Genomic DNA, 23,107 nt, shown 5'->3' on the forward strand with positions numbered 1-23,107 from the left:
TATATAAATATTTATTGACTAAATGAATGAGTGTTTGCTCTAGCCAGTACTTTACATCCCTGGCTAATCTTTATTTTTATGTGAAATAAAAATTTAAAATTATGCTCAAAACACTTCTTTTAAGTTACTTAACTAACATTTAATGGAAGAACTGCCAGTTAGTATTATTTGCATAATAGTTTTTGGACTGCTTCGTACAATTTCTTTAAAGTCTTGACTAGCTTTTTGTTAATAGTGAGAGGACACGACTCATGCCTTAAGGTTTACATGCATCTAATATTCTGTGCAATTAAGTTTCTGCTTTTCTATTCAGCTCACCTTGTTAGATGGGGATAAAACTATCTTGTACCAAATTAATGGGAATATTGCAGAACCAATGACGAAATGCCCAAAGTGCTTGGATAATCTTACTTGTGTGCCTGGCGATTATTATATTAATTAAAATGTCTTTTGTGAGCAGCACATAAATGGGTTTTTAGTCTTTGAAATAAGTTGATTTTCAAATTGATAATGTAGTTAAATTCAGCTTCATTTTGAAATGTATTTTAGAGTAGAAAAACATTGGAACTTCCCCCCACTAAGAGTAACTGTGACTCCTTAGAGAGATGGTTGATTCTGGATCTGGGTCAGGAAAAGCACCGGTGAGCTTGGGACTTTCTGTTTTGGCCGAAGGAGAGGAAGCTCTCAGAGACTTCTGAGGACATGCTACGGGGACACAGCAGCAGTCCCAAAGGGCATTCACCGCCTAAGATGGGACAAGCTGAGTAGCCAAAAGAGAATAATAACTACAATTGGTTAAAAAATCTGGAAAATATAAAAACCTGTGAGTAATAAAGATAATGAAAATAAGAGAGTGAAAGGGAAAAAAAGATCTCAAAACTCATTTGTCACCTTTGAAAGTCATGGCTGCACCAGACAGATACTCTGAAGATCATTTAAGGATAGAATTAAGAATTTATCCTACCTTTAGTTTCTGACATAAATTGTATTTTAGAGGCCTGAATTACCTGAGTTGATGGAGAATGATTATTTTTTATTTTCCTTTATAGCGTATTCCAAGATGCTGAATATAATTCCCTGTGCTATACAGGAGGACCTTAATGCTTATTTTATTTGTAGTACTGTGTATCTGCTAATCTCAAACTCCTAATTTATCAGTCCTCCCACCCACTTTCCCCTTTGGTAAACATAAGTTTGTTTGCAATGTCTGTGAGTTTGTTTCCATTTTATAAGTAAGTTCATTTATATCAGTTTTAAGATTCCACATGAGAGTGATATCACAATATTTGTCTTTTTCTGTCTGACTTCCTTCACATAGTATGATAATCTCTAGGTTCATCCATATTGCTGCAAATGGCACTTTTCATTCTTTTTTATGACCAAGTAATATTCCATTTTATCTGTATATCTATATACCTCATCTTCTTTATTCATCTATTGATGGATATTTAGATTGTTTCCATGTCCTGACTGTTGTAAATAGTGCTGCCATAAACATTGGGGTGTATGCATCTTTTCGAATTAGAGTGTTCTCTGGATATATGTCCAGGAGTGGGATTGCCAGATCATATGGCAACTCTATTTTTAGTTTTTTAAGGGGCCTTCATACTGTTTTCCATAGTGGCTTCACTAGCCTACTTTCCCACCAACAACAGTGTCAGAAGGTTCCCTTTTCTCCACACACTCTCTAGCATTTGTTATTTGTAGATCTTTTAATGATGGCCATTCTAATTGCTGTGTGGTGATACCTGCTTGTAGTCTTGATTTGCATTTCTCTAATAATTTGTTGATGTTCAGTTGCTCAGTTGGTTCCAACTCTTTGCAACCCATTGGACTACAGCATGCCAGGCCTTCCTGTCCTTCACCATCTCCTGGAGCCTGGTCAAACTTATGTCCATTGAGTCAGTGATGCCATCCAAGCATCTTGTCCTCCGTCGTCCCATTCTCCCCCTGCCTTCAGTCTTTCCCAGCATCAGGGTCTTTTCTAATGAGCTGGCTCTTTCCATCATGTGGCCAAAGTATTGGAGTTTCAGCTTCGGTTCTTCCAATGAATATTCAAGATTGATTTTCTTTAGGATTGACTGGCTTGATCTCCTTGTAGTCCAAGGGACTCTCAAGAATCTTCTCCAACACCACAGTTCAAAAGCATCAATTCTTTGGTGTTCAGCCTTCTTTATGGTCCAACTCTCACATCTATATATGACTACTGGAAAAATCATAACTTTGACTATATGGACCTTTGTTGGCAAAGTAATGTCTCTGCTTTTTTAATATGCTGTCTAGTTTGGTCATAGCTTTTCTTCTAAGGAGCAAGTGTCTTTTAAGTTCATGGCTGCAGTCACCATCTGCACTGATTCTGGAGCCCAAGAAAATAGTCTGTTACTGTTTCCATTGTTTCCCCATCTATTTGCCATGAAGTGATGGGACCAGATGCCATGATCTTCATTTTTTGAATGTTGAGTTTTAAGCCAGCTTTTTCACTATCCTCTTTCAATTTCATCAAGAGGCTTGTTTGTTTCCCTTCATTTTCAGCCATTAGGCTGGTGTCATCCGCATATTGGAGGTTATTGATATTTCTCATCTGCATATTTGAGATTATTGATATTTTCCCCAGCTATCTTGATCCCAGCTTGAGCTTCATCCAGTATGGCATTTCACATGATGTACTCTGAATAAAAGTTAAGTAAGCAGGGTGACAATATACAGCCTTGACATACTCCTTTCTCAGTTTGAACCAGTTCGGTTCTAACTGTTGCTTCTTGACCTGAATACAGGTTTCTCAGGAAGCAGGTCAGGTGGTCTGGTATTCCCATCTCTTAAGAATTTTCCACAATTTGTTGTGATCCACACAGTCAAAGGCTTTAGTGTAGTCAAGGAAGCAGTAGAGTTTTTCTGAAATTCACTTGCTTTTTCTATGATCAAATGGATTGTTGGCAATTTGATCTCTGGTTCCTCTGCCTTTTCTAAATCCAGCTTAAACATCTGGAAGGTCTTGGTTCACATACTGTTGAAGCCTAGCTTGGAGAATTTTGAGCATTACTTGTTAGCATTTGAGATGAGTGCAATTACGTGGTAGTTTGAGCATTCTTTGGCATTGCCTTTCTTTGAAATTGGAATGAAAGCTGACCTTTTCCAGTCCTGTGGCCACTGCTTTTTCCAAATTTGTTGGCATACTGAGTGCAGCACTTTAACAGCATCATCTTTTAAGATTTGAAATAACTCAGCTGGAACTCCATCACCTTCACTAGCTTTGTTCATAGTAATGCTTCCTAAAGCCCACTTGACTTTGCACTCCAGGATGTCTGGCTCTAGGTGAATGATCACACCATTGTGCTTATCTGGGTCATTAAGATCTTTTTTTGTATAGTTCTTTTATGTATTCTTGCCACCTCTTCTTGATATCTTCTCCTTCTGTTAGGTCCATATCATTTCTGTCCTTTATTGTGCCCATCTTTGCATGAGACGTTCCCTTGGTATCTTGAATTTTCTTGAAGAGATCTCTAGTCTTTCCCATTCTATTGTTTTCTTCTATTTGCATTGATCACTTAGGAAGGCTTTTTTATATCTCCTTGCTATTCTTGGAAACTCTGTATTCAGGATGGGTATATCTTTCCTTTTCTCCTTTGCCTTTAGCTTCTCTTCTTTTCTCAGCTTTTGTAAGGCCTCCTCAGACAACCATTTTGCTTTTTTGCATTTCTTCATCTTGGGGATGGTTTTGATCCCTGCCTCCTATAAAATATCACGAACCTCTGCCTATAGTTCTTCAGGCACTCTGTCCATCAGGTCTAATCCCTTGAATCTATTTGTCACTTCCACTGTATAGTCATAAGGGATTTGATTTAGGTCACACCTGAATGGTCCAGTGGTTTTTCCTACTTTCTTCAGTTTCAGTCTGAATTTGGCAATAAGGCGTTCATAATCTGAGCCACAGTCAGCTCCTGGTCTTATTTTTGCTGACTGTACAGAGCTTCTCGATCTTTGGCTGCAAAGAATATAATCAAGCTGATTTTAGTATTGACCATCTGGTGATGTCCATATATAGAGTTGTTCCTTGTGTTGTTGGAAAAGGGTGTTTGCTATGACCAGTTTGTTCTCTTGGCAAAACTATGTTAGCCTTTGCCCTGCTTCATTTAGTACTTCAAAACCAAACTTGCCTGTTACTCCAGGTATCTCTTGACTTCTTACTTTGCATTCCAATCCCCTATGATGAAAAAGGACATCTTTTTTTTGGTGTTAGTTCTAGAAGGTCATGTAGGTCTTCATAGAATCATTCATCTTCAGCTTCTTTGGCATTAGTGGATTACTGTGATATTGAATGGTTTGCCTTGGAAATGAACAGAGATCATTCTGTCATTTTTGAGAGTGCACCCAAGTGCTGCATTTCAGACTCTTTTGTTGACTATGAGGGCTATTCCATTGCTTCTAAGGGATTCTTGCCCACAGTACTATATGTAATTGTCATCTGAATTAAATTCACCCATTCCAGTCCATTTTAGTTCACTGATTCCTAGAATGTCTATGTTCACTCTGCCGTCTCCTGCTTGACCACTCCCAACTTACCTTGATTCATGGACCTAACTTTCCAAGTTCTTATGCAATATTGTTTTTTACAGCATCAGATTTTACTTCCATCACCAGACACATCCACAACTGTTCATAGTTTTTGCTTTGGCTCAGCCTCTTCATTACTTCTGGAATTAGTAATGTTGATCATCTTTTCATGTGCCCATCGACCATCTGGATTTTTTTGTTGTGGACTATTTATTTGTTTATGACTATTCAGGTCAGGTCTTCTGCCCATTTTCAATTAGACTATAGGGTTTTTTGGTTTTTTTTTTTTTTTTTTTTTTTGTTGTATGAGTTTGTTGTATACTTTGGAAACTAAGCCCTTGTCAGTTACACCATTTTCAAAAATTTTCTCCCAGCCCATAGGTTGTCATTTCATTTTGTTTATGGTTTCTTTTGCTGTGCAAAAGCTTGTAAGTTTGTTTAGGCCCTATTTGTTTATTTTTGCTTTAATCTTTATTGCCTTGGGAGATTGACCTAAGAAAATAATGGTATGATTTACATCAGAGAATGTTTTGCCTGTTTTCTCTTCTAGTTTTATGGTGTCATGTCTTTAAGCCATTTTGAGTTCATTTTTGTCTATGGTGTGAGGATGTGTCCTAATGTCATTGATTTACACTTTGCTGTTCAGCTTTCCCAGCACCACTTGCTGAAGAAACTGTCTTTTCTCCATTGTATATTCTTACCTCCTTTGTCAAATATTAATTTACTGTAGGTGTGCAGGTTTATTGCTGGGCCCTCTATGCTATTCCATTGGTCCATATATCATTTTTTGTGCCAATGCTAAACTGTTTTTATTACTGTGGCTTTGTGTTATTGTGTGAAATCTGGAGGATTAAGCCTCTAGCTATTTTTTTTCCCTAAGGATTGCTTTGGCAAGTCTGGGTCTTTAGTGGTTCCATATACATTTTAGGATTACTTGCTCTATTTGTGTGAAAAATGTCATGGGCAATTTAATAGAGATCACATTAAACATGTTGATTGCTTTGGGTACCATGGCCACTTTAACAATATTAATTCTTTCAATCCAGGAACATGGATATCTTTCCATTTCTTTGAATCATTTTCAGTTTCCTTATCAATGTTTAATAGTTCTCAGTGTATAAATCTTTCCCTTCCTTGATCAGGTTTATTCCTAAGTGTTTTTTTTTGGATGTAATTCTAAAAGGGATTGTTTTTAGTTCCCCTTTCTGATGTTTCATTGCTAGTGTAAAGAAATGCAAGAGATTTCTATGTGTTAATCCTGTGTCTTGCTATGTTGCTGAATTCATTTATCAGTTCTAGTGGCTTTCGTGTGGAGTCTTTAAGGTTTTCTATATATAGTATCATATCATCTGCATACAGTGACAATTTTACTCTTCCCTTCCAATTTATCTTTTTAAATTTTTATTGAAGTATAATAAATTTGCAATGTTTTAATTTCAGCTATAGAGCAAAGTGACTCAATTATTCATATGTATGCATTTTTTTGGTATTCTTTTCCATCGTGGTTTATCCAGGATACTCAATATGGTTCCATGTGCTGTACAGTAGGACATTCTTGTTTATCCATTCTATGTACAATAGTTTGCATTTACTAACCCCAAATTTCCAGTCCACTTTTCTCCAACCCTCACTCCCCCTTAGCAGCCACAATTCTGTTCTGTACGTCTGTGAGTCTGCTGCTGTTTCATAGATAAGCTCATTTGTGTCGTATTTTAGCTTTCACATAAGTGATACCATATGATACTTGTCTTTCTCTTCCTCCTTACTTCACTTGGTATGATCATCTCAAGGTCCATCCATGTAGATAAAAATGGTATTTCATTCTTTTTTATGGCTGAGTAATTTTCCATTGTGTGTGTGCTGTGCTGTGCTGTGCTTAGTCACTCGGTCATGTCCAACTGTTTGTGACCCCACGGACTGTAGCCCGCCAGGCTCCCCTGTCCACTGGGAGTTCTCCAGGCAAGAGTACTGGAGTGGGTTGCCATGCACTCCTCCAGGGGATCTTCCCAACTCAGGGATCAAACCCAGGTCTCCCGCATTGCAGGTGTATTCTTTACCATCTGAGCCACCGGGGAAGCCCAAGAGGGTGGGTGGCCTATACCTTTTCCAGGGGATTTCCCAACCCAGGAATCAAACTGGGGTCTCCTGCATTGCAGGTAGATTCTTTGCCAGCTGAGCTACCAGGGAATCCCTGTGTGTATGTGTATGTATATGTACATATATGTGTGTGTGTGTATATATATATATATATATATGTATACACATATATATATAACATCTTATTTATCCATTCATCTCTCAAGAGATACTTAGATTATTTCTGTGTCTTGGGCATATATTGTCAATAGTGATACTATGAACATAGGGATGCATGTATCTTTTTGAATTAGAGTTTTGTCCAGATATATGCCTGGGAGCGGGATTATTGGGTCCTGTGGTAACTCTACTGTTAGTTTTTTAAGGAGACTGCATACTGTTCTCCATAGTGGCTAGACCAATTTACATTCCTGCTAAGTGTAGGAGGGTTTGATGGCCATTCTGACTGATGTGAGGTGATACTTTATTGTAAGTTTGATTCTCTAGTAATTAACAATGTTGAGCATCTTTTCTTGTGCTTATTGTCCATCTATATGTCTTAGTTCAGTATTCTTTTTTTGGAAGGTATATACTTTTATTTTAACCATTGTGTTACCAGTTGTAACATTATTTATATTGGATTCTGAATACAAAACGTCCCTGTGGTAGAAATCTTAACTTCTTATGCCTGGTGCAGTATAATTGTCAAGTGGTACTGTCTACCAAAAAAAATACAATAAAAATTGAAATATGAAAAAAAAAATCTGATAATGGCAATCCTTCACTAAACTTCATTGTGATAAAATTAGTATCAAATTAATCCATTTTTGATTGCTTAAAAAATTCTCAAACTTTTTCAGCAGTAGTACTTAGTGTTGTCAAATATCATAAGACTTCTTAGGCCATAACCAGTTTTGCACTTCAAATATTTCAATAAGAAATATGTAGGGAAACAAAGTGCTTTTTGTTATTGTAATTTTGTTTATTCTGCTTCCATGTAATATGTACCACATAAAATTGTGGTAGTTGTAATCTGTAGAAATTGCCATAATGTGTGTGACATTTAATTTCTGTTCATGAGCAGCCAGTTAGCACAAGGATCCTTTATTTTATTTTTGTGTAATGAACAATTTGAAGATTCCTTTTTATCTTTATCAAAAATAATTGAATTTATACTTCTACTAAAATAGAAAGATGGATACAAAAACTAAACCAGAGAAGAGTGGATACAATTCTATCTTTGTACAATGAAAGCCATATGGCTTTTTCAGTGAGGGTGAGCAAAAGCACAGTTTTAGAGTTTCACATAGGAAAACCACATTGGGTCAAGTATACCTGACTGACTTTATTTATTTTCTCTGTCCTTTTATCCTTGATTTTTATTTTATATTGGAGCATATTTGATTAACCATGTTGTGTTTTAGGTGTACAGCAAAGTGATTCGGTTATACATATACCAGTATCTATTCTTTTTCAAAATCTTTTCCCATCTAGGTTATTACAGAATATTGAGTAGAGTTCCCTGTTCTATACAGTAGGTCCTCAATGGTTATCTATTTTACATATATTAAGTTGAAGAGAAGTGATGATGGTGGGTACCCTTGTGTTGTTTCAGATTTCAGCAGAAAGCCTTTTAGCTTTTCATGGTTGAGTATTATATTGGCTGTGGGCTTGTTATAAATGGCTTTTATTATGTTGAGATGTGCTTCCTCTATACCCACTTTGGTAGCAGTTTTTTTTTTTTTATCATGAATCAACGTTGAATTTTGTCAAATGCTTTTTCTGCATCTATTAGGATGATCATATGGCTTTTGTCGTTTCTTTTGTTGATGTGGTGTATCATGTTGATTTTGCATATGTTGAACCATCCTTGTGAGCTTGGAATGAATCCCATTTGGTTATAGCATATAATCTTTTTTATGTGTTGGATTTGGTTTGCTAGCATTTGAAAATTTTTGTGTCTATATCCATCAAAGATACTGACCTTTAATTTCAGTTTTTGCTATCTTTGTCTGGTTTTGGAATCAAGGTGATGGTGACTTCATACAATGTATTTGGGAGTATTCCCACTTCTTCAATATTTTGAGTTTGAGACTGATAGGTAAAAGTTTTTCTTTGTATGTTTGGTAGAATTTGCCTCTGAAGCCATCTAGATTTGGATTTTTCTTTGTAGAGGGTTTGTTTTCTCTTGTTTTATTTTATTTTTCTAAATTACAGATCGTAAGAATTGGCCTGCAATGTGGGAGACCTGGGTTCCATCCTTGGGTTGGGAAGATCCCCTGGAGAAGGGAAAGGCTACCCACTCCAGTATTCTGGCCTGGAGAACTCCATGGACTGTATAGTCCATGGGGTCGTTGGACACGACTGAGCAACTTTCACTTTTCACACATTTTACTTCTAGTGATCAGCCTGTTCTAATATTTTCTTGATTCAGCTTTGGTGTTTGGTATGTTTCTAGAAAGTTGTCCATTTCATCTAGGTTGTAGAATTTGCTGGTATATAATTATTCATAGTATTCTTTTTTAAAAATTTTTTGGTATTGGTTGATATTTCTCTTTCATTTCTTATTTATTTGTATTCTCTCTTTTCCTTATGGTGAACCTGGCCAGGGGGTCACCCTGTCAAAGAACCAACTCTTGATTTTTATTGACTTTCTTCTATTTTGTTTCCTGTCTGATCTTTATTATTTCCTTCCTCCTACTGACTTTAGATTTTGTTTGTTCTTCTTTTCTAATCATTTTAGGTGGTAGGTTAGCTTGTTGATGAGATTTTTCTTGCTTTCTGAGGAAGGCCTGTAATGCTGTGAACTTCCCTATAGAAACTGCTTTTGTGCATCCCATAGATTTTTTATGGATGTGTTTTGCCATTTGTGTCAAGGTATTTTTTAATTTCCTTTTTGATTTCTTCACTGATCCATGAGTTTTTTGGTAACATATTGCTTAGTCTCCATGTAATTGTTTTTTTTTTTTTTTTTTAATTTCATGCTGTTGTGGTCAGAGAAGATACTTGAAATAATTCCTATACTCTTAAATTTGTTGTCATTTGTGCCCTAGTATGTGGTTGAAAAGTGAAAGTGTTAATCGCTTAGTTGTGTCCTACTCTTTGAGACCCCATGGACTGTAGCCCACAAGGCTCCTCTGTTAATGGGATTTCCCAAGTAAGAGTACTGGAGTGGGTTGCCATTCCCTTCTCCAGGGGATCTTCTCGACCCAGGGATCAAACCCAGGTCTCCTGTGTTGTATGTGGTTAGTCCTAGAGAATGTTCAATGTGCATTTGAAAAGAATATGTATTCTGATTTTTAGCATGCAATATCCTAAAAATATCAATTTAGTCCAGCTGTTCTATTGTATTATTTAGGATCTCTGTTGTCTTTCTTATTTTCTGTCTAGAAGATCTGCGCATTGATGTGAGTGCTGTGTTAAAGTTTCCTACTATTATTGTAGTTCCATCAACTTCTCCTTTTATGTCTGTCAGTATTTGTTTTATGTATTGGGGGCTCCTATATTAGGTACGTATCCCTGGAGAAGGGCATGGCAACCTCCTTCAGTATCCTTGCCTGGAGAATCCCATGGACAGAGGAGCCTGCCGGGCTGGGGTCCATGGGGGCACACAACTGAAGTGACTTAGTGCGCGTGCACACACACACACACACACACACACACACACACAAGGTGCATGCATATTGATTGATAAGTGTAAAATCCTCTTCTTGTATTTATCCTTTTATCATTTTGTAGTGTCCTTTATCTTTCTTTATGGCCTCTGTTTAAAGTCTATTTTGTCTGCTTTGCATATTGCAACCCCTGCTTTCTCATCATTTCTGTTTGCATGAAATATCTTTTCCCATCTCCTCACTTTTAATCTATGTGTGTCTTTTGCCTTAAAGTAGGTCTCTTGTAGGCAGCATGTTATATATAGGCTCTCATCTTTTTATCCAGTCTGCCACTCTGTCTTTTGATTGGAGCATTAATCCATTGACATTTAAGGTAACTATTGATAAATATGCATTTGTTGCCATTTTAAACCTTGTTTTCCAGTTGATTCTATATTTCTTCTTCTTTTCATTTTTGTAGTTTGATTTTATTTTATTCTTAGGTTCTCTTTTTGGCTTTTGTGAATCTATTGTATGTTTTCAATTTGTGGCTACCCTGTTTTTTAAGCATATGAACTCCTTCCTGTATCTTCTTACCTTAGACTGATAGTCATAAGGCTCAAACACATTCTAAAACAAGAATCTACATTTTGTTACTCTCCTCCTCCATATTTTATGATTTTGATGTCCTCTTTTATATCTTCATGTTTATCCTTTTGCTGTTCCTTGTGTTTATCTTCACTTTCACAAATAGATTATTTTTTCCTTTTAAATCTATATACTGGCTTAAGTGATTTACTTTCTAATTGTGATTTCCTTTTTCCTATATCATCTTCTTTTCTATTTAGAAAAGCTATTTCAATATTTCTTTAAGGATAAATTTAGTATTGCTATATAGTCTTTTAGTTTTTGCTTATCTGAGAAATTCTTTATCTTTCCTTCTATTCTAAATGATTATCTTGCTGGGTAGAGGAGTCTAGATTGCATATATTCCCTTTTCAAGAATTTGAATATATCTTGCCCTTCCCTTCTGGCCTGCAGTGTTTCTGTAGAGAAATCAGGTGATAGCCATATGGGGATTCCCTTGTAATTGACTGTCTGCTTTTCTCTGCTGTCCTTAGAATCCTTTCTTTAACTTACTATTTTTATTATAATGTGTCTTGATGTGGTCTGTTTGGGTTCGTCTTGTTACCCTCTGTACTTCCTGTATCTGGATATCTGTCTCCTTTAGGTTTGGGAAGTTTTCAGCCAGATTTCTTCAAATACATTTTCAAACACCTTTTATCTTTCTTATCCTTCTAAAATCTTTATTACGTGTAAATTGGTAGGCTTTATATTATCCAATAGGTCTCTCTTATATTGCTTTCATTTTTTCATTTGGCTTTCTGTCTGCTGTTCTGATTGGGTGATTTCCATTATTCTATCTTCCAAATCACTTACCCATCCTTGCGCATTATTCATTCTGCTATTCACTACCTTCAGCTCAGCTTTCATGTCAGCAAATGAATTTTCTAATTTTTCTTGGCTCCTCCTTCTAGCTTCTTTTTACAGTAATCTGCATTTATGTTGATAGTCTTTCTTAATTCCTTCAGTATTTTCATTACCTCCTTTTTGAACTCAGTGTCTATTAGACTGAAGAGGTCTGTTTCATTGTTTGTTCCTTCGGGGGAATTCTCTAGGTCTCTTAACAGAGAGAGGTTCCTCTACTTCTTCATTCTCCTTGTATTTCTCTTGCTCTGTGACTTTAGGGGAATTAATTATCCACTGTAGTCTTGGAAGGCTGTTTATACGTGGGAGCGTCCCCGTGTAACTTGTGAGGATTTAGTATTTTGGGGGCAAGGGCTGCTTTTAGTTTGGATGCCTGCTGCCTCCTGTCTTAGTGTGAGCTGGCTATTATCCCCTCGATAAGGCATGTGCAAGCATCAGAGCCTATGCACGCTCCCAGAGCCCGCGCTGGGTAGGATCTGTGATTGGTGCCAGCTTGGGGATCCTTAAGTGGCGGCGGCAGCCTGGGCATGCTCCTGGGAAGGTGGGGGCAGTGACTGGAGCGCGCTATGGTCTCTCAAAGGCGGCTGCCTGTGCCTGCCTCCGGAGCCCATGAGGGCAGCGGTGGCTCATGCCCGCTCCTGGTGATCTCCTATTGCCTGAGAGCATGCGCATGGGGAAAGAAGCTTCTATGACAGTACCACCTCTCTCCTCGTGTGCCCGCTAACACTAGCACTTTGCCTCTCTGGCACGCCCAATGTTCTTTCACATACACCCTCAGTTGGCACACTCCAGCCCCTTCAGGCTGTCTCTGCAGAGCCAACCATGGTCCTTTTCCCAGGTCTGACCCCTAAATCCTGAGCTTCAGCATCCAGCCCCCACCTCCACTGGCAGACAAGCGACTCAGCCTGGAGAGTGCCGGGCAGTGGTCCCAACCGTCTGCTCAGGTCACTCTCTGATTTTCCTTCCTCAGACTGATTGCTGTGGTCCCCTCCAAGGCTCCAGAGCTCCACCTTCATCCAGGCTGATCTTCCCTCCAGCAAGGGGTGGGGGGAACTTTCCTCCTTCACGGCTCCCACGCTGGGGCACAGGTCCCATCCTGATTGCTTTTTCTCTTTTCTCTTGTCCTACCTCGTGATGTGGAGGTTTTCTTGCCCTTTCAGAAGTCTGAGGTTTTCTGCCAGCGTTCGGTAGACGTTCTGTAAGAATCATTCACGTGTAGATGTATTTTTTAGACGACGTGAGCTCCATGTCCCACTCCTCTACCATCTTCATTGCTCCCTTCTCTTCCAATTTGGCTACCTTTTATTTCTTTTTCTTCTTTGATTGCTGAATCTAGAAGTTCCAATACTACGCTGACTAGAAGTGCCCTAGTATGGACATCCTTGTCTTGCTCTGATTTCAGTGGAAAGGCTTTCAGTTTTTCACCATTGAGTATTAGGTTGGTTGCGGGTTTGGCATCAATAGCTTTCATTTTGGTGAGATGTTCCCTCTATACTCACTTTAATAAGGTTTTTTAATCTTGAATGGATGTTGAATTTTAAGAAGGGATTTTTTAAGCAAATATTGTATTTATTATCTATGACTGAAAGATATATTCCTGATTTATTATCTCCATATTCAAAAAAAATTTCAAAGTAACAAAGTAAAAGTTTTATACACCATACAATCCTGGGTAGGGTTGGGCTCAGGGGACCAAATTCATTGTTCACAGGGTGGGCAGAACCCTCTGCTTCCAAACAATGTTTTGAGTTAGTTTAGATTTCAGCTCTGAGTCTTGGTCCCAGGCTTGAAATCACAGAAAGTTAGGGGCCGGAATTACTCAGCTATAGGGGTGACCTTCTAGTTCAGACATGAGGAGAGGGCTTCCTGGAAGGGACCAATGAAGCCTCTGCAGCAGAAATAGAAGACAAGGGCAGAGGGCCCGGGACTGAACCAGAGGGGCCCGGCGTGGAGCAGGGGAGGGTGAGACGCCCTCTCACCGTTTCCCTGCGTTTACCCGTGCATCTCCACTCAGTCGAACAGGGGCTGCATTAGAGCAGCAGCAGTTAGTAAATCTGATGTAAAAAAAAAGTTCTCATAGCCTCCAGAATTTAAGGACAGGGCCGAGGAGGATCCTTGATTGGACCCAGGAGAACCCAGGACGCCAGCATCTGCAAGCCCTTGATGATTGAGGTGGCCCAGCCAGTGGGCCCAGCTCCTGGAAGGCATGGTCACATTGTTTTACAGGGACAGCCATCAACTAGGTCTGACGGGCCCGCACGATGACACTGGATTGGGACATAGAGACTCCACATTGCTCAGGCCATAGGGACACAAGGCAGATGCCCTTCTTGATGTTGGTGAACGCATGCGTGATCCAAAAGGAGAAACTCTCTGCCACCAGATGGGAAAATGTTTATAAAAAAGTGATGCAGGATGGCATAGTTAGCATCTAAAAGTTTGATGACTAGCTGATACAGATGGTCACTGACTTGTTGTTCTGTCCAGCAGCGAGAGACACAAATCCAAATCTTTGCACTACCCAGGAGTTCTGGCCACTAACCCTCCTTCTTCAAGTCTTACATTTCTCCCTTGTACCAACACCTGTAGGCAAGGCAGTAGCTTGCCTCCCAAGAAGCTCCTGGCCTGACCCCCAGGTTTTCCCCCTCTTCCTCCTAGTCATTGCCACCATTTGGCATCATATGGCTACAGAAGCCTTCTTTGCCCATGGAGTTCTGGATGAATTTGCATCCATTGTTTCTGTACTCACAGAAGCAGCCCAGGATGCAGGGCCTGGGGTTGTTGTCCTGAGTGGGGTGGGGGCGGGGGGACAGACAAGTGTTGATGACGGGCCACAGCTTGGCGTGGTTATAGGGCAGGATGTTCAGCCACATGTCCTGGGTGTCCACTGGGGGCGCCAGTACCAGCATATCTGGCGGCATTGCCAGAGCAGCATGCTTGGCGGCAGGTAGCTCAGCATCCCACTCCAGTGTTCTTGCCTGGAGAATCCCAGGGATGGGGGAGCCTGGTGCGTGCTGTCTATGGGGTTGCACAGAGTCAGACACGACTGAAGTGACTTAGCAGCAGCAGCAGCAGCTCTTTTTAATCCCCCAGTGGAGTAGATGATTCAGGCAACTATTATCAAAATGGATGCCCAAAGGATTAGGTTGATTGAAAGGTTTATTGTTGGACACCACTTAGCAAATGAACAACTCTTTGTGACTCCATAGACTGTTCAGGTCAGTTCAGTCACTCAGTCGTGTCTGACTCTTTGTGACCCCAGGGACTGCAGCATGCCAGGCCTCCCTGTCCATCACCAACTCCAGGAGTTGACTCAAATTCATGTCCACTGAGTCAGTGATGTCATCCAACTGTCTCATCCTGTCTCCCCCTTCTCCTCCTGCCCTCAATCTTTCCCAGCATTAGTCTTTTCCAATGAGTTGGCCCTTTGCATCAGGTGGCCAAATGATTACAGCTTCAGCATCAGTCCTTCCAGTGAATATTCAGGGTTGACTTCCTCTAGGGCTGACTGGTTTGATCTCCTTGCTGTCCAAGAGACTCTCAAGAGTCTTCTCCATCACCACAGTTTGAAAGTATCAATTCTTCAGTGTTCAGCCTTCTTTATGGTCCAACTCTCATATCCATATCTGACCACTGGAAAAACCATAGCTTTGACTATACAAACCTTTGTCAGCAAAGTGATGTCTGCTTTTTTTTTTTTTTAATTTTTTTATTAGTTGGAGGCTAATTACTTCACAACATTTCAGTGGGTTTTGTCATACATTGATATGAATCAGCCATAGATTTACACTTATTCCCCATCCCGATCCCCCCTCCCACCTCCCTCTCCACCCGATTCCTCTGGGTCTTCCCAGTGCACCAGGCCGGAGCACTTGTCTCATGCATCCCACCTGGGCTGGTGATCTGTTTCACCATAGATAGTATACATGCTGTTCTTTTGAAATATCCCACCCTCACATTCTCCCACAAAGTTCAAAAGTCTGTTCTGTATTTCTGTGTCTCTTTTTCTGTTTTGCATATAGGGTTATCGTTACCATCTTTCTAAATTCCATATATATGTGTTAGTATGCTGTAATGTTCTTTATCTTTCTGGCTTACTTCACTCTGTATAAGGGGCTCCAGTTTCATCCATCTCATTAGGACTGATTCAAATGAATTCTTTTGAATGGCTGAGTAATATTCCATGGTGTATATGTACCACAGCTTCCTTATCCATTCATCTGCTGATGGGCATCTAGGTTGCTTCCATGTCCTGGCTATTATAAACAGTGCTGCGATGAACATTGGGGTGCATGTGTCTCTTTCAGATCTGGTTTCCTCAGTGTGTATGCCCAGAAGTGGGATTGCTGGGTCATATGGCAGTTCTAATTCCAGTTTTTTAAGAAATCTCCACACTGTTCTCCATAGTGGCTGTACTAGTTTGCATTCCCACCAACAGTGTAAGAGGGTTCCCTTTTCTCCACACCCTCTCCAGCATTTATTGCTTGTAGACTTTTGGATAGCAGCCATCCTGACTGGCGTGTAATGGTACCTCATTGTGGTTTTGATTTGCATTTCTCTAATAATGAGTGATGTTGAGCATCTTTTCATGTGTTTGTTAGCCATCTGTATGTCTTCCTTGGAGAAATGTCTGTTTAGTTCTTTGGCCCATTTTTGAATTGGGTCATTTATTTTTCTGGAATTGAGCTTCAGGAGTTGCTTGTATATTTTTGAGATTAATCCTTTGTCTGTTGCTTCATTTGCTATTATTTTCTCCCATTCTGAGGCTGTCTTTTCACCTTACTTATAGTTTCCTTTGTAGTGCAAAAGCTTTTAAGTTTCATTAGGTCCCATTTGTTTAGTTTTGCTTTTATTTCCAATATTCTGGGAGGTGGGTCATAGAGGATCTTGCTGTGATTTATGTCGGAGAGTGTTTTGCCTATGTTCTCCTCTAGGAGTTTTATAGTTTCTGGTCTTACATTTAGATCTTTAATCCATTTTGAGTTTATTTTTGTGTATGGTGTTAGAAAGTGTTCTAGTTTCATTCTTTTACAAGTGGTTGACCAGTTTTCCCAGCAGCACTTGTTAGAGGTTGTCTTTTTTCCATTGTATATCCTTGCCTCCTTTGTCAAAGATAAGGTGTCCATAGGTCGGTGGATTTATCTCTGGGCTTTCTATTCTGTTCCATTGATCTATATTTCTGTCTTTGTGCCAGTACCATACTGTCTTGATGACTGTGGCTTTGTAGTAGAGTGTGAAGTCAGGCAGGTTGATTCCTCCAGTTCCATTCTTCTTTCTCAAGATTACTTTGGCTATTCGAGGTTTTTGTATTTCCATACAAATTGTGAAATTCTTTGGTCTAGTTCTGTGAAAAATACCGTTGGTAGCTTGATAGGGATTGCATTGAATCTATAGATTGCTTTGGGTAGAATAGCCATTTTGACAATATTGATTCTTCCAATCCATGAACACGGTATGTTTCTCCATCTGTTTGTGTCCTCTTTGATTTCTTTCATCAGTGTTTTATAGTTTTCTATGTATAGGTCTTTTGTTTCTTTAGGTAGATATACTCCTAAGTATTTTATTCTTTTTGTTGCAATGGTGAATGGTATTGTTTCCTTAATTTCTCTTTCTGTTTTTTCATTGTTAGTATATAGGAATGCAAGGGATTTCTGTGTGTTAATTTTATATCCTGCAACTTTACTATATTCATTGATTAGTTCTAGTAATTTTCTGGTAGAGTCTTTAGGGTTTTCTATGTAGAGGATCATGTCATCTGCAAACAGTGAGAGTTTCACTTCTTCTTTTCCTATCTGGATTCCTTTTACTTCTTTTTCTGCTCTGATTGCTGTGGCCAAAACTTCCAAAACTATGTTGAATAGTAGTGGTGAGAGTGGGCACCCTTGTCTTGTTCCTGATTTTAGGGGAAATGCTTTCAATTTTTCACCATTGAGGGTGATGCTTGCTGTGGGTTTGTCATATATAGCTTTTATTATGTTGAGGTATGTTCCTTCTATTCCTGCTTTTTGGAGAGTTTTAATCATAAATGAGTGTTGAATTTTGTCAAAGGCTTTCTCTGCATCTATTGAGATAATCATATGATTTTTATCTTTCAATTTGTTAATGTGGTGTATTACATTGATTGATTTGCGGATATTGAAGAATCCTTGCATTCCTGGGATAAAGCCCACTTGATCGTGGTGTATGATTTTTTTAATATGTTGTTGGAATCTGTTTGCTAGAATTTTGTTAAGGATTTTTGCATCTATGTTCATCAGTGATATTGGCCTGTAGTTTTCTTTTTTTGTGGCATCTTTGTCAGGTTTTGGAATTAGGGTGATGGTGGACTCATAGAATGACTTTGGAAGTTTACCTTCTTCTGCAATTTTCTGGAAGAGTTTGAGTAAGATAGATGTTATCTCTTCTCTAAATTTTGGTAGAATTCAGCTGTGAAGCGATCTGGTCCTGGGCTTTTGTTTGCTGGAAGATTTTTGATTACAGTTTCGATTTCCTTGCTTGTGATGGTCTGTTAAGATCTTCTATTTCTTCCTGGTTCAGTTTTGGAAAGTTATACTTTTCTAAGAATTTGTCCATTTCATCCAAGTTGTCCATTTTATTGGCATAGAGCTGCTGGTAGTAGTCTCTTATGATCCTTTGTATTTCAGTGTTATCTGTTGTGATCTCTCCATTTTCATTTCTAATTTTGTTAATTTGGTTCTTCTCTCTTAGCTTCTTAATGAGTCTTGCTAATGGTTTGTCAATTTTGTTTATTTTTTCAAAAAAACCAGCTTTTTAGCTTTGTTGATTTTTGCTATGGTTCTCTTTAGTTTCTATTGCTTTATTTCTGCCTTAATTTTTAAGATTTTTCTTTCCTTCTGCTAACTCTGGATTCTTCATTTCTTCCTCTCTAATTGCTTTAGGTGAGAGTTAGTTTATTTTAATTGGGGGGCCTTTTTTCTTGTTTCTTGATGTAAGCCTGTAATGCTATGAACCTTCCCCTTAGCACTGCTTTTACAGTGTCCCATAGGTTTTGGGTTGTTGTGTTTTCATTTTCATTCATTTCTATACATATTTTGATTTCTTTTTGATTTCTTCTATGATTTGTTGGTTATTCAGAAGCGTGTTATTTAGCCTCCAGGTGTTTGAATTTTTAACAATTTTTTTTCCTGTAATTGAGATCTAATCTTAATGCACTGTGGTCAGAAAAGATGACTGGAATGATTTCAATTTTTTTGAATTTTCCAAGACTAGATTTATGGCCCAGGATGTGATCTATTCTGGAGAAGGTTCCGTGTGCACTTGAGAAAAGGTGAAGTTGATTGTTTTGGGGTGAAATGTCCTATAGATATCAATTAGGTCTAGCTGGTCCATTGTGTCATTTAAGGTTTGTGTTTCCTTGTTAATTTTCTGTTTAGTTGATCTATCCATAGTTGTGAGTGGGGTATTAAGTCTCCCACTATTATTGTGTTACTATAATTTCCTCTTTCATACTCGTTAGTGTTTGCCGTACATATTGCGGTGCTCCTATGTTGGGTGCATATATATTTATAATTGTTATATCTTCTTCTTGGATTGATCCTTTGATCATTATGTAGTGTCCTTCTTTGTCTCTTTTCACAGCCTTTATTTGAAAGTCTATTTTATCTGATATGAGTATTGCGACTCCTGCTTTCTTTTGGTCTCCATTTGCATGAAATATTTTTTTCCAGCCCTTCACTTTTAGTCTGTATGTGTCTCTTGTTTTGAGGTGGGTCTCTTGTAGACAGCATATATGGGGTCTTGTTTTTGTATCCATTCAGCCAATCTTTGTCTTTTGGTTGGGGCATTCAACCCATTTACATTTAAGGTAATTATTGATAGGTGTGGTCCCCGTTGCCATTTACTTTTTGTTTTGGGTTCACGTTTATACAACCTTTCTGCATTTCCTGTCTAGAGAAGATCTTTAGCATTTGTTGAAGAGCTGGTTTGGTGGTGCTGAATTCTCTCAGCTTTTGCTTATCTGTAAAGCTTTTGAGTTCTCCTTCATATCTGAATGAGATCCTTGCTGGATACAGTAATCTAGGTTGTAGGTTATTCTCTTTCATTACTTTCAGGACGTCCTGCCATTCCCTTCTGGCCTGGAGGGTTTCTATTGATAGGTCAGCTGTTATCCTTATGGGAATCCCTTTGTGTGTTATTTGTTGTTTTTCCCTTGCTGCTTTTAATATTTGTTCTTTGTGTTTGATCTTTGTTAGTTTGATTAATATGTGTCTTGGGGTGTTTCGCCTTGGGTTTATCCTGTTTGGGACTCTCTGGGTTTCTTGGACTTGGGTGGCTATTTCCTTCCCCATTTTAGGGAAGTTTTCAGCTATTATCTCCTCGAGTATTTTCTCATGGCCTTTCTTTTTGTCTTCTTCTTTTGGAACTCCTATGATTCGAATGTTGGGGCGTTTCACAGTGTCCCAGAGGTCCCTGAGGTTGTCCTCATTTCTTTTGATCCTTTTTTCTTTTTTCCTCTCTGCTTCATTTATTTCCACCATTTTATCTTCTACCTCACTTATCCTATCTTCTGCCTCTGTTATTCTACTCTTGGTTCCCTCCAAAGTGTTTTTGATCTCATTCATTGCATTGTTCATTTTTAATTGACTCTTTTTTATTTCTTCTAGGTCTTTATTAAACAGTTCTTGAATCTTTTCAATCTTTGTTTCCAGGCTATTTATCTGTAACTCCATTTTGTCTTCAAGATTTTGGATCATTTTTATTATCATTATTCTAAATTCTTTTTCAGGTAGATTCCCTATCTCCTCCTCTTTTGTTTGACTTGGTGGGCATTTTTCATGTTCCTTTACCTGTTGGGTATTTCTTTGCCTTTTCATCTTGTTTAGATTGCTGTGTCTGGAGTGGACTTTCTGTATTCTGGAGGTCTGTGGTTCCTTTTTATTGTGGAGGATTTACCCAGTGGGTGGGGTTAGACGATTGGCTTGTCAAGGTTTCCCGGTTAGGGAAGCTTGCGTCAGTGTACTGGCGCGTGGAACTTGATTTCTTCTTTTTGGAGAGCAATGGAGTGCCCAGTAATGAGTTTTGAGATGGGTCTATGTGTTAGGTGTCACCTTGGGCAGCCTGTATGTTGACATTCGGGGCTATGTTCCTGTGTTGCTGGAGAATTTGCGTGGTATGTCTTGCTCTAAAACTTACTGGCTCTTGGGTGGTGGTTGGTTTCAGTGTAGGTATGGAAGCTTTTGGACGGTCACTTATTGCTTAAAGTTCCATGTAGTCAGGAGTTTTCTGGTGTTCTCAGGTTTTGGGCTTAAGTTTCCTGCCTCTGGATTTCAGTTTTATTCTTCCTGTAGTCTCAGGACTTCTCCAACTATACAGCACTGATAATAAAACTTCTAGGTTAATGGCAAAAAGATTCTCCCCTGTTAGGGACACCCAGAGAGGTTCACAGAGTTACATGAACAGGAGAAAAGGGAGGAGGGAGATAGAGATGAGCAGGAGGAGAAAAAAGGGGGACTCAAGAGGAGAGAGACAGATCTACGCAGCTGTCTGTTCCCAGAGTTTTCTCCGTATCTCAGACACCTACAAGGATTCACAGAATTGGATTGGGAAGAGAAGGGGAAAGGAGGAAATAGAGGTGTTCTGAGGTAGAAAACAGAGAGTCAAGATTGGGAGAGAATAATCTTCGGTTTAAAGATAGGGCTTCTCTTTTTTTTTTGGTAAGGTTATAGTGTAGTGAAAATGAAAATGAAGAGTAGTAGAGGAGTACTAGAGGACTTTAAAGAAATAAGAGAAAAAGAAAAATAGAAAATAAAAGAGAAAACGGAAAGAAAAAAAAGAAGAAAAAAGAAAAAAAAAGAAAAAGAAAAAAAAGAAAAAAAAAGAAAGAAAGAAAAAAAAAAATTTTTTTTCCCCTAATTAAAAAAATCGTAAAAATCTATGTAAATGAAAGTTAAGGAGTAATGGGGGAGTAATAGGGAATTTTAAAGGAAAATAAAAGAGAAAAAATAAAAAAGAAAAAAATATAAAAAGAAAAAAAAATTTTTTTTTTTTTCCTTACTTAGAAAAAAAAAGTAAAAATATATCTAGGAGTTTCTCTGGAGCTGCTGCGGTCAGTGTGGGTTCTGCTCAGTTTCAGATAGCTCCTCGTTCCAGCTTACACTTCTCGATATCTACAGGGCCCTTCCAGTGAAGTCGGTGTTTTCTAGAGGGATTTTAATCTGTTGCACCAGTCCCTTCTGAAGCGGTTCCCTTTGTTTATTTGGCTTCTGTTTGCCGGTCTCTTCAGACCCTCATTTCCGCCCTGACACAGGCGGGCGGAGGTGGACTCTTATTCAGTCAGCTAGTTCCGTTGCGCTGCTGGGAGGGGCTGACGCTGCGGGGAGGGGTTGGCGCTGCGGGGCGGGGCTGACGCTGCGGGGAAGGGCTGGCCCTGCGGGGGCGGGCTGGCGCTGCCGGAAGGGGCTGACGCTGCTTTCTCCGTCTGCCGCTGCTCAGGCTCCCGGCTGTTCTATATGGCGCGCGCCCCGCGCTGCGCTAGGTTCCAGCCCTCGGGTGTTACACAAAAGCGCAGAAGGAAAAGCTGCGCCTGCTCTCTGTGCCTTCCCCGTCAGAGCGGTCCAGGCAGCGAGGGGCTTGATGGGCGCACTATCCCCAGGTGTGGCGCACTCACTCCCTTCCGCGGATCCAGTCTCAGTTTCCGCTGGCGCCAGTCGGGTGCGCGCGCCTTCCGCCCTCCGCGTCCCCAGCCCCAGTCCCCGCCCGCGCCGGTCGGGTGCCTGCGCCCTGTGTCTCGCCGCGACCTTCCCCTCCCCCCTGCCTCCTGCCTCCGGCGTGGCTGGGCGGGTCCGCAGCCTGCGACCTCTTCTTGGGACTTTCTCCGTCCCTTTGTTCTGCGAACGGCCGGCAGTGTGTTCCGGCCGGTCAACTCTCTCCCCCTTGGTCTCCCACAGTTCAAGTTGGCACCTCACAGAAGCTCCCTCCGATTGTCCTCAGGGCACTCAGGCCCGGACCCCAGCCCAAGCAAGGCCGCCTAAGACTCCCTTCCCGGGACGGGTCTCCATCCTTAGCTCTTTTGTCTCACTTTTTATCCTTTATATTTTGTCCTACCTCCTTTCGAAGACAATGGTCTGCTTTTCTGGGCGCCTGATGACCTCAGCTAGCGATCAGAAGTTGTTTTGTGAGGTTTGCTCTGCATTCAGTTATTCTTTTGATGAATTTGTAGGAGAGAAAGTGGTCTCCCCGTCCTACTCCTCCGCCATCTTGGCTCCTCTGCTTACCTCTTTCAATTAAGGTTTCCTGTCAGGGAATGGTTGAATATTTTGTATCTTAAGGAGACAGCGTGCTATGTTAGGAGAATCTTGGACTTTGGCATCACAGTGGCTTAAGTTTGAAATTCCAGTTCTGCTATTTTACTGTTTGACATTAGGCTAAGTGTTTCATGT

This window comes from Cervus canadensis, chromosome 19, assembly GCF_019320065.1.
Source record: "Cervus canadensis isolate Bull #8, Minnesota chromosome 19, ASM1932006v1, whole genome shotgun sequence".
Lineage (NCBI taxonomy): Eukaryota > Metazoa > Chordata > Mammalia > Artiodactyla > Cervidae > Cervus > Cervus canadensis.